General features: G+C 52.3%; 1 pseudogene; it reads left to right on the top strand.

The window, feature by feature from the left end:
- The first annotated feature begins 1,642 nt into the window (after positions 1 to 1,642).
- Positions 1,643 to 5,640, top strand: LOC101938982 (chemerin-like receptor 1; annotated as a pseudogene).
- The last annotated feature ends 7,859 nt before the right edge of the window (positions 5,641 to 13,499 follow it).

The raw sequence follows: 13,499 nt of genomic DNA on the forward strand, positions 1-13,499 counted from the left end.
CCGAAAAACTAAAGACAAAGATGCCTTGGTAAGTCAGACATTCTGGTTTACAGTTTCCCTCCAAGTATTTGACAAGGGCAGTACGGCCAACTCAAATGTTCAAAAGCCATGGGACAGGCCCCAAAAGGCATGGGATTTGCTTAAAAAGCTTGCAGTTAAGAAAAATAGTAATAAATCAGAGCTCTTTTTATATATCTTCTAGTTCTGCTCCGTTCTGGGTCACATTTTTGATCTTTTCAGCAAAAGCACTAGAAACATCCTTATTTTCTTAATGAAGGCTGCTAAAACTCTCTTATAATATTTGTAGGAGCTGGGGCTTTAAGTCAACTACCATGAGAGTCACGAAAAAATCATGAAAGCTTGCAACACAGCAAGTGGTTAATGTAGGGGGGAAATGAACTCATTTTTATTTCTGCAAAAAGGCTGTTTTCCTGCAGCAAATCCGTTCATACCAAAAGCATCAAGCAACTAAACAAATTCTCGGTTTTCCCCCAGGAATCCATTCACTCCCCTATTGCACTGGTTCCAATTCCAATCTGATTAGCTATGTGATATTTGGTTTTCAGCAGTGGCGGCACATACAAAATGGCTGACTGCAGTACTGGCAAGCTCTGGGGTACATGCAGGAATGTGAAATTCTGGGGTAACAAGGGGTCCAGTCAATACCTGCCTAGTAATCCGGGGTGGTCTCAAAGCTGCACAACATTGATACAGAGCTCAAACCCCAACTGCCTGCTTCCCACAACTTGGGTACTCCTAGCAGGCCAACCTTAGTCCCCTTCCAGCCCCAAATTTTCCCCACAAATCCTCCCTCTACTGGGCCCAGTCCCTCTCTCTGGATCTTCTCAGCAAAGGCGTTGGGTTTGCTGCCTCTATGGAGCTAGTGAAACCTTCCAGCCCGTCAGTGGACCAGATATGCCAACATTCCTGCACTGACTCAGCTATGATGCCCTACAAGTGATTTAACCACTTGGCGTACGTGGTGCCAAGGAGTAGAGGGGCAGCTCCTGCTGGGTTGGCTTGATGGGGCTGATATGAAAAAACAGGCAAACCCACCTTGCTTTGTAGAGGCCAGGCCGGCTGGTCACCCTCACCTCAGTGAGGCCACCGGGGCTTCTCCATCGTGGAGCAGAATGGCAGTGAGGGAATTCATAATGTCCCGTCTCATGCCGACCTGAACGGCGAGTGCAGATAGGCCTGAGATGCCTGCTGACGGCAGTTTTCATAGGACAACTCTCAAGGCGTATTTTGAACGTATTTGTGGCCGCCCTGGATGGGAGTGTCCGTCTCTGAGAACCACGAGGCTGATTCTGTGCAGTGAGAGGTGCTGAGGTCCAGGGGTGAGTCGGGGGTTGGGGGAGTTAAGGTGACATTCAGCAGGTAGCAGTCAGAGCTGGACGCCTCTGAGGTTTGCAGATGCGATTAGCCCCAGCCCCCTCTGCGCCTTCTCCTCCTCTGAGCCCCACAGAGCCTCCCCCAGAGAATCCCACAGAAAACCAGCTTCCTGGCCCCAGACACAGTCAACCTCTGTGAGCTGCAGCCACCACCTTGGGGATCAATGCTGAGATGCTGGGAAAAGGTGCCACCCCTCAGCCAGAGCCAGGGATAGAACCCAGGAGTCCTGTTCCACGCCTGGGCAGATTTCAGGGGTTACCTCACTTTTCCGCTGTTCTCGCTGTTGGGTCAGAGGCTCAGTGTTCTTCCTGTGTTGGGCAAGTGCTGCGGATCACGCCTTGCTGACAGCACAATTCAAAGCCATCCCGGGCTTCTGCAGGGTGTGAGATCCTCTACCCGAGAGGAGCAGACGGGGCTGGCGTCAGAGGAGACGATCAGCCAGGGGCAGCCGCCCTTAGAGAGCCCCACAGACGGGAAAGGAGACAGTTCACACACCGTGAGCACTCAGAGGTATTAGAGGGTGGCCAGGACTCCTGGGTTCCCTACGTGGCTCTGGGGAGGGGAGTTGGGTCTAGGAGTTACAGCAGGGGGGGCTGCGAACCAGGATTCCTGGGTTCTACCCTGGCCCTGGGAGGGGAATGGGGAACTGAGAACCCAGACTCCTGGGTTCGCTCCCCATCTGTGGGGTGGCTGGGAGCCAGGACTGCTGGGCTGTATTCTTGGTTCTGGAGGGTAAAATCTAATAACTAAAGTAACCGGAGCTCCCATCCCATGCAGAAGAGGAAGTGGTTCTGGGCCAGGGGTGGCGTGGACTCTGTCTTTCCTCTTCCCCTTTTTAACAACCGCCCCTGGGTTGGGACATCGGGTGGGACGGATCCTGAGGCCTGGGTCTCGAAAAGCAGGTGTTTGAGCAGGGTGTGCTGAAGAAATAGCTGCAGTAGCGGGCTGGCAGCCACTAGAGGGGGGCAGAGAGCCTGCCAGCTGCCGGGTTACAAATGTTTACTGGAATCAGTTGTTACAGTTTTTACAAAACTTTCCGTGCACTTCTCAGCCCTTTGTTTAACTCAAGGCCCACAGGTCTTTGCCCCCCAAAAGCTGGGAAGGCAGCCCCAGCTCTCCCCACACAGATGAGTTAAATGGGACAAACTCACAGAAAAAGAGGGGCAGAGTTAGGGGTAGGGGTGGTCTGACTGTGGGAAGTTTTTCTCACATGGAGATGCTGCCTCTCAGAAGGAATGTTCCAGATTTATGGACTTGGCTAGCTGGGTTGTACCCCCCACTGTAACCACTAGATCCCAGAGCCAGGAACCCTAAAAGCCAGCCCTCCCTGCTATAAACCACTGGGCCCCACTCCCCTCCTAGTCCCAGTAATAGAACCCCAGCCACCCTGCTCTAACCCCCTGGGGACACCTCTCCCCACCCAGAGTTGCAGGTAGAATCCAGGCACGCTGATCATCCCCAACTTTTTTCTGAAAGTTTCCAAGCCTATCCCAGGTGGGAGGGGAGCTATTAACGAACAGCCTCCTAATCAGTGTGTGGCACAGAATCCCTCCCCCCACATTTGTGTCATTCATCCCCTATTGTATGGTTTGAAGGTCATGGTGGGGTAACTATTGGAGGACCTGTGCTGAATAATAATTTAAACCCCACTGAAATAGTAATAAATAATTTGCTGATTGTGCTGCAAACACGCAACAAACCACAGGCAGTTTGATTTTCCCTCTGAATTTCTCAGTGTCCGGTGGCCCACTGGCAGCCTACAGAGTTTTGAGTATCACCCGGTGAAAAAGTTTGATCAAATTGTTCAGCGAAAAATGCAGATTTGGTGACACTGAAACGTTTCATGAATCCGGGCCAGTTTCACTAAATTGTTCATTTCAGGATGCCGACCCCCCTCAGCCTGCCAAAAAACAAATCCTGCCCCCCCATTTGAAATGTTTCCACTGGACATTTTTGGAAACAAAAAGTGTCTATTCAGAATATCTTTTCAATTTGAAATATCCTTGAATTGTATCCATTTTTACTGATTCAAAGCGATGAAAAGCACTCAAGATCCAAACAAAATGGTTCCGTTCGGGTCGAAGGAAATGGTTCCCCAAACAGATTTTTCCTGAATTTTTCAGTCACTGAAAATTGCAAAAAAATTTCATCGTGGATCGACCCGAAACAATTTTTCCTCCTCAATGGTTGAGTATCACCAGCAAACCAAAGAGTCCATTATTGGAGAGCACCCAATGGCATCCAACACAGACCATAGACCTCCCCCGCCCCCCGTAATTCCTGCTTGAACTAAAGCCGATCTTTTAGAAACACCTCCAGTCTTGATTTTGAAATGGCCAGTGATGGAGAATCCACTAGAGTCATTAGGAAGTTATTCCGATGGTGAATTCCATCACCATTAAAAAGTTGCCTAATATTTGAATCATTCCCATCACTCTTCTCTGAGTCCTCTCCAATTTATCACTGTCCTTGAGTTTGGAGACTTTGACCTAACGCAGTGACCGGGAAATGAGTACGTTAATTTACCGGTTAGGGGCCAGGAGAGTATCTTGGTCCCCTTTCTCTATCATCTTTGTCCAACTTTCTCACCGAGTGTAAATGTGGTGCAACAGAATACAGGAGTCCCACGTTCCCTTGGCCCTTCTGAAGGATGGTGTTCCCTCCAAGTCACTGGCTGGTTGGGAGGTTGCCAGGGGAGATAACTAATGTAGGAGTTGTGTTGGTGTCTGACAGGTGGAGAAAGAGGTAAGACGGAGAGAATTGAAGACATCCCCATGGCTGTGAAGGGCACCTCTCTCCCCACAACTCTGTTGGATGTCTTCACCACCTCCTATTATGATAGCTCTAACTACAATCATGAAGATGCGGACCGGAAGCAAGTGCTCGTTAGTAGCATGCACGTGGTGTCCATGGTGATCTATTCCATCACCTTCGTGCTGGGAGTTACGGGCAACGAACTGGTCATCTTCATCACCGGCTTCCGGATGAAGAGGACGGTCAACACCATCTGACTTCTCAACCTGGCCGTGGCCGACTTCATCTTTACCTTCTTCCTCCCCTTCAGTGTGGCCTACACAGCCCTTGGCTTCCACTGGCCATTTGGAAGGGCATTGTGTAAGATCAACACCACTTTGGCCTTCCTAAATCTCTACGCCAGCGTCTACCTCCTCATGGTCATCAGCATAGACCGATGCATCTCTGTAGTGCGCCCTGTGTGGGCCCAGAACCACCGCACACCCAAACTGGCTTTCCTGGTAGCCTTGGGTGTGTGGGTCGTGGCCTTGGCCTTGTGTTCTCCAAATCTATATTTCCGCCACACGGCACCCTCCCCATACAACGAGAACATCACCAACTGCTACAACAATTTCGACATGGCTGGGGAAGGGGCCACAGAGGATCAGAGAGCCAGGAGCGTAAACACGAACCACCGGGTCATGATCATCAGCCGCTTTATCTTAGGCTTCAAGATCCCCTTCAGTGTCATCGTGTGCTGCTACGGTGCCATCTTGGCCAAGCTAAAGAGGAACCAACTGGCCCGATCTGGAAAGCCCTTCAAGGTCATTGCCGCTGTGATTGTGGCTTTTGTCCTCTGCTGGTTCCCCTACCACATCTTCTCCTTCCTGGAGATGAACCGGACACCCAGCCTGGACACCGCCCTCATTGTTGGCCTCCCCTTGACCGCCAGCCTGGCCTTCATCAACAGCTGTCCCAACCCCATCCTCTATGTCTTCATGGGTCAGGACTTTTAGAATAAGCTGTGCCGCTCCCTCTTCTCAGCCTTTGAAAGTGCCTTCAGCGAAGAGGCCGTCCGCACCACTGTGAACATGAAGAGCAAGTCCACAGACACAGACTCCCAGGTCTTCTAGGCACCATGCATCTGCTGAGAGCTGGGAACCTCAGCCGTGTTTGGCGAGAACCTCTCCCCCACATCAACAGGGGCAAAATTGACCCAATGAACTCCACCCTTCCATAGACACGATGCCCCGCTCAGGTCTGCTTGTGTTGATATACCCCTGCCAGGGATGGTCTTGGTTCGCATGGTCCTGTCTCGCCATGGGAGAAGAAGCTTGAAAGCCTCTTGAGGTTCTCGGTAAGGGAGTTTAGTTCATTATGGGGGGGGGGGGTCATTCAAAGGGGTTATGAGCTCATTATAAGCAGTTATCACTATAGTAAAAGATGACTTGTTTGGAAATAGAGCTCTGGGAAGGGAGTGGGGTCTAGTGGTTTAGAGTGGGGGGAGGTGGATGCGGGGAGGCTGGGAGCCAGGACTCCTGGGTTCTCTCCCCAACGCTGAGAGGGGAGTGGGGCATAGTGGTTTAGAGAGGGGGGAGGTGGACGGGGGAGAGGCTGGGCTCCAGGACTCCTGGATTCCATCCAAAGCTCTGGGAGGGGAGTGGGGTCAAGAGTTACAGCAGGCCGTGGATGGGAACTTGGAGGCAGGAGTCCTGTGTGTGATTATGGGTCAGGTCGCTTTTGTGATGGGGGGAGGGATCGCGAACAGCTGGGCACTGGACAGAAGAGACCGAGGGGAGGAAAAACCACCCAAGACACACGATGGTCCAAGGGCAGGGCGCTGGGTTTGGTCAGTGTCACCATCCTGTCTGTTGGCACAAAATTGCTGCTACTTAGTGGCCAGATGCCAGGAGAGGCTGAACCAGATCCTTCTTTGTCGCCTCTGGGCTGCCAAATGCATCGAGCCTTCATAAGGTGGGATTTAAAACCCAGGTGGGAGCAGGGATCTGACAAGCACTAACTCCTGTACAAATAGAATTAATGCACAAGGGACACCCAGGTCTAACTCACTTGACCCCACTCCCCTCCCAGAGCAGGGGAGAGAACCCAGGACTCCTGGCTCCCAGTCCCCCTTTCTCTAACCACCAGCCTCTGCTCCCCTCCTACAGCCGGGGAGAGAACCCAGGAGTCCTGGCTCCCAGCCCCCCCTGCTCTAACCACCAGCCTCTGCTCCCCTCCCAGAGCTGGGGAGAGAACCCAGGAGTCCTGGCTCCCAGTGATAGTCAGAAGGGCCAGTCTCTGGCTGCAAGGGAGCACAAGGCCCATCCTCCTCCTGCTATGGGCTGGGCAGACTGACAGACCGCAGAGCAGCCGGACCAACTCCCTGACTCCTTCCCTGTCAATGTTCCCACCTCTCCATGGCAGCTCTCGACTCCCAGACTGGTCCAGGGGCCAGGACACAGAACTACTATCACTGGATCAGCCCTATGGGCCCATCTAGCCTGGTATCCCGCTCCCTCCCTGCCTACCTGGATCATGCCCATGGGCCCACCTAACCCAGTATCCTGCCCCTGCCCTGACTACCTAGATCAGGCCCATGGGCTCAGCCAACCTGGTGTCCTGCCCCCTTATTTATTGCCCCTTTGTGCAGCCCTAGAGCTTGGTAACTAGATGCCAAAGCCGCAGTGCTGGGCTCCTCAAGGCCTCATAGGTTTCTCAGCACTGGACAGCTCCACCAGCTCCGAGCACATGGCACTAAAACTTACAGGAGGAGGAGAGAGACAGAGGGGCTGGTCCAAGTGGGGTGGGAGCAGCAGAGAGGGCTGGTTCTTGCCCCCCAGGAGGATGACGAAGGCCTCCTCTGTGGAGATGAAGGAGGTAAAGATGAAGTCGGCCACGGCCGGGATGAGGTTACAGATGGCGGCCACCAGCGGGCGATGAAGATGTCCAGGCCATTGTCTGTTATGCTGAGTAGGAATCCCAGGCTGAAGAAGACATCAAAGAGAACTCCTGTACATTCACACTGGGTTCCATCCTCTTCTCCATGCTGGTAGGGATTCCCGAAGAAGAGGTGTAAGGTGTTGTTCACATACGGAAAGGTGGATTGGGCCCAGGGGCACTGGAAGGGCATGGTCTCCTCCATCCTACGCCATCCAAACCCACGTCCACTGTCCCCATTACTGCCGGTGGGCCGAGGGAGCAGGGGGTTGACAGAGCTGAGCAGAAAATGGTTTTCTCATTCCACACATTTTTGAAAAATGTTCCTGTCCCAAATTGGAGTCAAACCTTGAAATTCTAATGTTTTCATGAACCAAAAACCTGGGGGGAAAAAACAATTCGGGAGAATCAGAGATTCCAAGGCCAGAAGGGACCATTGTGATCATCTAGTCCACTGGTCCCCAAACTTTTTACATCGTGCCCCCCCCTTACACCTGTCCATGTCCCCCCGCCCCACCTCCCGGAGCTGGGGTTGGGAGTGGAGCTCCAGGAGAGGGAGAGGCGCAGACAGAGGTAAGGGAGCCGAGACTGGGGCCGCAGCTCAGGGTGGACATGGAGCCCTGGGTGCCGGGATGGCAGCAAGGGCTGAGAGCAGAGCCTCAGGGCGGGGAGCCGTGCCAGCTGTGTCCCCGAATGTTCCTCGCTGCCCACCTAGGGGGTACCCCTCCCAGAATGGGGATCTCTAATCTAGTTTGACCACCTGGATAACACAGCTCATACGACTCCCCTGACTTAATTCCTGTTTGAACAGGAGCAGATCTCTTAAACAAATATCCCAACTCGCTTTAAACCTTGCCAGTGGCAGAGACTGCACCCCATCGAAACGCTGCGATCCGACCACTTCAAAATGGTGTGTTTCAATCCCACCCCTTTGAACGGTTTTTTTTTAGCTGATATTTGCCAAAACAAGAAGGTTGTTTTGGAAGAATCAGATTCTTTGGTCTGGAATTTCAAAACTTCCTCCCCACCCTCAATTTTCTTTTCAGTCAGGAGATCTGTGGAATTCCTGTGAAAAGTTCCAATTTAGAAGAAATCGGCGTTTTTGGACAGGCAAAAAAGTCTTGCCGAAAATGTCAGCTCTTCAGATAAGTAGTGAGATGGGCTGAAAACCCCACCCCCTTCCTCGCCTTGCAGAGTGCGCAGAGCTTTCTCTTCCCTGGGGGTGGGGCTGCCCCACTTTTCTCTCAGAAGGGTGGGGCTGCTTCTTCCCCCTCCCCATCCTGCTCTGCCATGCACTGATTGGCCACATGTCAGTGCCATTCAGTAATTGGCTGGGGGATATTGAAAGATGAAAGGGCAGGAGCTGATCCAATCCAGTTCTGACTAGACCAGTGTGGGGAGGGGGGCAGGAGAGGGAGGAGCCAACCCAGGCCACAAGCCCTGTAGCTACTCCCCCATAACCCATTGGTCCGTTCCGAATCTTCCCTGACTCAGGTGTCACCCCGACCGTACCCTCTACAGAGCCACGGCCCCGTCACCCACTGGGGGGATCCACCGGCTCCGTCGAGGGCAGGCTGGGGTATTGGGGGACTCCTCACAAGAGGGACCCTGCCTGGGGAGGGGAGTCGGGAGGCTGGGAAGCTTGGAGGAGTCATGAGAAGAGGAAGGAGGAGATGGGGTTGGGGACTCGGATTTTGAGCAGCCTTGGGACTGTCATTTTCCCAGGTCATTTGTTGCTAACAAAGGAGTCACACAGCTTCTCATCCGGCATCATTCTCAGTTCCTTGTTTACTTTTCATCATGACCCTGCTGCTTTAACCCACTAGACCCCACTGCCCTCCCAGCACTAACGATAGAACCCAGGAGTCCTGGGTCCCAGCCTGCCCCTGCTATAACCACTAGACCCCACTCCCCTCCCCAAACTGGGAATAGAAAACAGGCGTCCTGGATTCCTGCCTCGCTGCTCTTACCCACTACACGACTATGGAAATCAATTCTGAACTTTCATGTGAAACAAAACTTCTGCTCTATGAACAGCACTAGCGAAGAGAAAACAGAACCAAAATGTAAAAAAACCCCATCACATAAACAGGCTGAATATTTTACTGTACAGTTTCCATCAATTTTTTTTAAAAACAGTGGGCCATTTTGAATATTCAAAAACCATAAGTCAAGTGGAAAAACATCATGAGACCAGGTTAAAATTCCTGAGGTTACTTTAAAGTCTATACGTTTGGCAGATATTTTTAACTTGCCCTCACATTTCTGAGCATTGAGGAGCATGGTGGGGTCCGGTTTTTTTATTCTTTTCTCCATAGCTTGAGTGCTAGAGACTTACTTGTTGTTTTTGCCTAATTGGCAGGTGCTGGGGCTTTAAGGGAAACATTCAAAATTTCGCGACTCGATGAAATTGTCAGCGTTGGCCTCACACCACATGGGGCATTTAGAGAAACAGGCTAATTAATGATCCAAACCATTCCATTTCTGTTAAAAGGCCATTCCCCGATGGAAATCTCATTCGTTCCAAAATGCCGATCAATCACCCAAACCCTCCCTAGTGACTCCTGGGTTCTATCCCCAGCTCTGGGAGGGGAATGGGGTCTAGTGGGTTAGAGCAGGAGGGGCTGGAAGCCAGGACTCCCGGTGTCTATCCCCAGCTCTGTGGGGGAGTGGGGTCTAGTGGGTTAGAGCAGGAATGGCTGGAAGCCAGGACTCCCGGTGTCTATCCCCAGCTCTGGGAGGGGAGTGGGATCTAGTTGGCTTTCTTTGTACCCTTCACTACTTTGTGAAGCTGACCGCCCCCCAGTGGAATAAAAATAAAAATTCTACTTTCCAAACTGCTCTAGGGGAGACAAAGGACCAAAGAGAGACCGAAAAACTAAAGACAAAGATCCCCTGGTAAATCAGATGTTCTGGTTTACAGTTTCCCTCCAAGTATTTGAGAAGGGCAGTACGGCCAACACCAAATGTTCAAAGGCCATGGGACAGACTCCAAAAGGCATGGGATTTGCTTAAATATCTTGCAGTTAAGAAAAATAGTAATACATCTGAACTCTTTTTATGTATCTTCTGGTCCTGCTCCGTTCTGGGTCACATTTTTGATCTTTTCACCAAAAGGACTAGGAATGTCCTTATTTTCTTAATGAAAGCTGCTAAAACTCTCTTATAATATTTCTAGGAGCTGGGGCTTTAAGTCAAATACCATGAGAGTCATGAAAAAATCATGAAAACTTGCAACACAGCAAGTGGTTAATGTAGGGGGAAAAGGAATTCGTTTTTATTTCTGCAAAAAGGCTGTTTTCCTGCACCAAATCCATTCATACCAAAAGCATCAAGCAACTAAACGAATTCTCTGTTTTCCCCCGGGAATCCATTCGCTCCCCTATTGCACTGGTTCCAATTCCAATCTAACATCCATTTGGTTGGGGGCATCTCCGTTGTGCTCTGAATTCCCAGCCGAAGCAGAGGCAAAACAGTGGAATCTTCAAAGAGACCAGGCCATAAGCAAAGACACTGCCACTGGCTAAGGACCCTCGTTTCTCTAGAGGTGATGCTTGAACAAAGAGCTGAAGGAAGTAGAAGACATGACACAGGGTCCAGCTAAGAAAAAAGTCAAGACCAAGGCAAGGTGAAGCTTGGTGGCATAAGCACACCAGCTTTATCCCCTCAACTTGGCAGCTAGAATGACATAGCCAGTGATGATGAAAGGTAATGGGACCGGGAACCCAACCAGGAATTGATAAATAACAGCGCTTGACTTCACATTTCCCCCCCACCAAGAGCTGGCTTTCATAATAGAAGTAACTAAATGAACCTGGGTTCACCACATCGGAGTAGTGCATCAGGCCGTGCCAGAGATCTGGGTGTCTCAAGCTGTACCCCAAGGGCAGATGCCCAGAACAGGAAGCCAGGAGGGACATACGGTGATTCCTGGCCCACCTGGGGCATGCCAGGGAGAGGCAGCGGTTGGTGTTGATGACCATCAGGAGGAAGGTGCTGGAGGACATGTGGAGGGAGGTGACATTGCTGCTCAGCTCACATAGCCACCTGCTGAAGAGGTCATGGGTGCTTGGCCATGCACAGCCCATCCGGAAGGACAGGATGCAGGGGAAGATCACGTCGGTCATGGCCAGGTCGAGAACCAGATGGCGTTGGTTGTCTTTTTCATGAGGACGCCGGCACGGAATATGATGTCACCGTTGAACACCAGGCCGAGGAGAATGGGAGGCTGGCGATGAACACAATGGCGATCAGCATCTTGAGGGCAACTCCCAATGCTAGGAAGACAGAGGAAGGAACGAATAGAGACCGAAGCACAAAGGGAGAGAGAAACAGATAAAGAGCTTGTAGCAGGGTGGCCACCCTGCTCCTGCCTGAGGGGTTTAAAACAGCCCTGGCAGAGGGCTGGGGCAAAGGGAAAAGCTACTGGACTGATTGGGGAAATAGCCACAGCTGGGCCATGCCCCAATCAGGCCCCAGCTGGCCTGTATAAGAAGGTTGGGAGCCAGGAGCTCAAGAGTCTCTGCCTTCAGAGAGAGAAGGGCCTGGCTGCAGGGAACTAGACAGGGTACCTGAGTGGAGCAGGGCTGGGGAAAGGCTGAAGAGCTGGGGAGCTCCAGCCTGGATAGCCCCAGGCTGCGGCCTGGTAATAGGCCAAGGGGTACTGGGGGTTGCAGAGGGCAGCCCAGGGCTAGGCCAAGGCGAGCAGGTCCAGACCCAACCTTGCCGATGATGAGTGGCTTATACTGCAGTCTGCCCCAGAGAGTGGGGGCTAGCTGGTGACTGGCAGTGGCCTTATCCTGAGGTGAGGTGGGGTTAGTGGGTGGGGGTTCCCCTGGGAGGGGAGACCTAGCGTGTGTGGGTACTGCCAGGGGGCAGCACCCAGAGCAAGGGATACCAGGGTCCTGGGAGGGACACGGGAGCCTGAGTGCAGAGGACAGGCGGATCACTGGCCTGCAGAGGGCGCTCCAGAGGCTGGAGAGCTAATTCCCTGGACGACCAGCAGGAGGCGCTGCAGGGGTGAGTCCGGATACTCTTACAGAGCTAAATGGAGCGGGGGAAGGGGCGGAGGAGAGAAATCCTGCAGCAAGTGTGTGCTCCTCCGAAGCCATGAAGATGTTGATCCGTTCCACCTACATAGTTCAGACAGGATCCAGTCTTCACGGGTAAACAATGCTACAGTTGATCCAATCCCAGCACCGGGCATTGGGGCCGCAGGTTCGCCAGCTCTTTCCTAGCAAGATCAGGTACACTGAGTGCAATTGTCTCATGCAGATCTCTGATCGCTTCCCCTACGGCTCGTCCTCCTGCCTTCTCTCCTGTTCCCCAGTCCTCAAAGGGAGTGAACAGCTGGAGCTGGTGAACCCCTCCAATAAAGATCAACACAATGTTGCAATCATTTTCTTCCCATCAGGGCTTGGTGAAGACCTGACCTTCCTTTTTCAAAGGTTTCCCCGTGGGATTTCTGAAGGACGTTTTCCACCCATTCTGAAGTAGCCCATTTGGAAAGCTGGGAACCCGGAATCTTTTCATTGTGAAATTTGGGGACTGAGAAACTCCCACTAAGTTAAAATCACCAGTGTGCTCCTCCCCCACTGAAACGCACCCCCCTGCCCTTGTTCCCTAGAAATGGTGAGCAGGCAGGCACAGAAGGAAGGAAGAAAGGGAAGAGAACACAATTACTGGAAGAGGAAGAAGAAGCGGTGCAAGAGGGAGCAACAAACCACAGGGATAACAGAGGCAAGATACAGTGACCGTCTGGTCTGTTGACAGGGACGGGCTCTGGGAGCTGGGAGAGCTGGATTTTAATCACCATTACATCACTAACCCGCTGGGTGACCTTGTGAAAAGAACTTTCCTTCCATGTCCCCTTTGACTGTCTTGTCTCTTTAGGCTGACAGCTCCTTGGGGAGGTGACTGTCTGAAATGGTGCATTTCTGCAGCACCCATGACAGTGGGGTATGATCTCGGCTGGGGTCTGTACAGCGCCTGGCACAATGGGGCCCCTGATCTCGGCTGGGGTCTGTACAGCGCCTGGCACAATGGGACCCCTGATCTCGGCTGGGGTCTGTGCAGCACTAGCTCAGATCTCGCCCAATTTTCATTAGCTTTCGGTTCATTCTTGACTTGCGTCTCTCAGGGTTGTGGTGTCTCAGAGGCAGTCCCTGATGTTGCAGCTACAGCTCATGCAAACTGTGTCTGGGGCTGGGAGGCTGCTCTTCTGTGGGTTTCTCAGTGGGGCTCAGCGGAGGGGAAGGCGCAGAGCGAGCTGGGGCTAATAGCATCTGCAAACCTCAGACGCATCCGGCTAAGACTGCTACCTGCTGAATGTCACGTCAGGTGCACCCTGAGACCCCAGCATTTCTCGCTGCATGGAATCAGCCTCATGGTTCTCAGAGACAGATGCTCCCATCTGGGGCAGCCATGAGCCGAGA

Source organism: Chrysemys picta, chromosome 20 (assembly GCF_011386835.1).
Source record: "Chrysemys picta bellii isolate R12L10 chromosome 20, ASM1138683v2, whole genome shotgun sequence".
Taxonomy (NCBI): domain Eukaryota; kingdom Metazoa; phylum Chordata; order Testudines; family Emydidae; genus Chrysemys; species Chrysemys picta.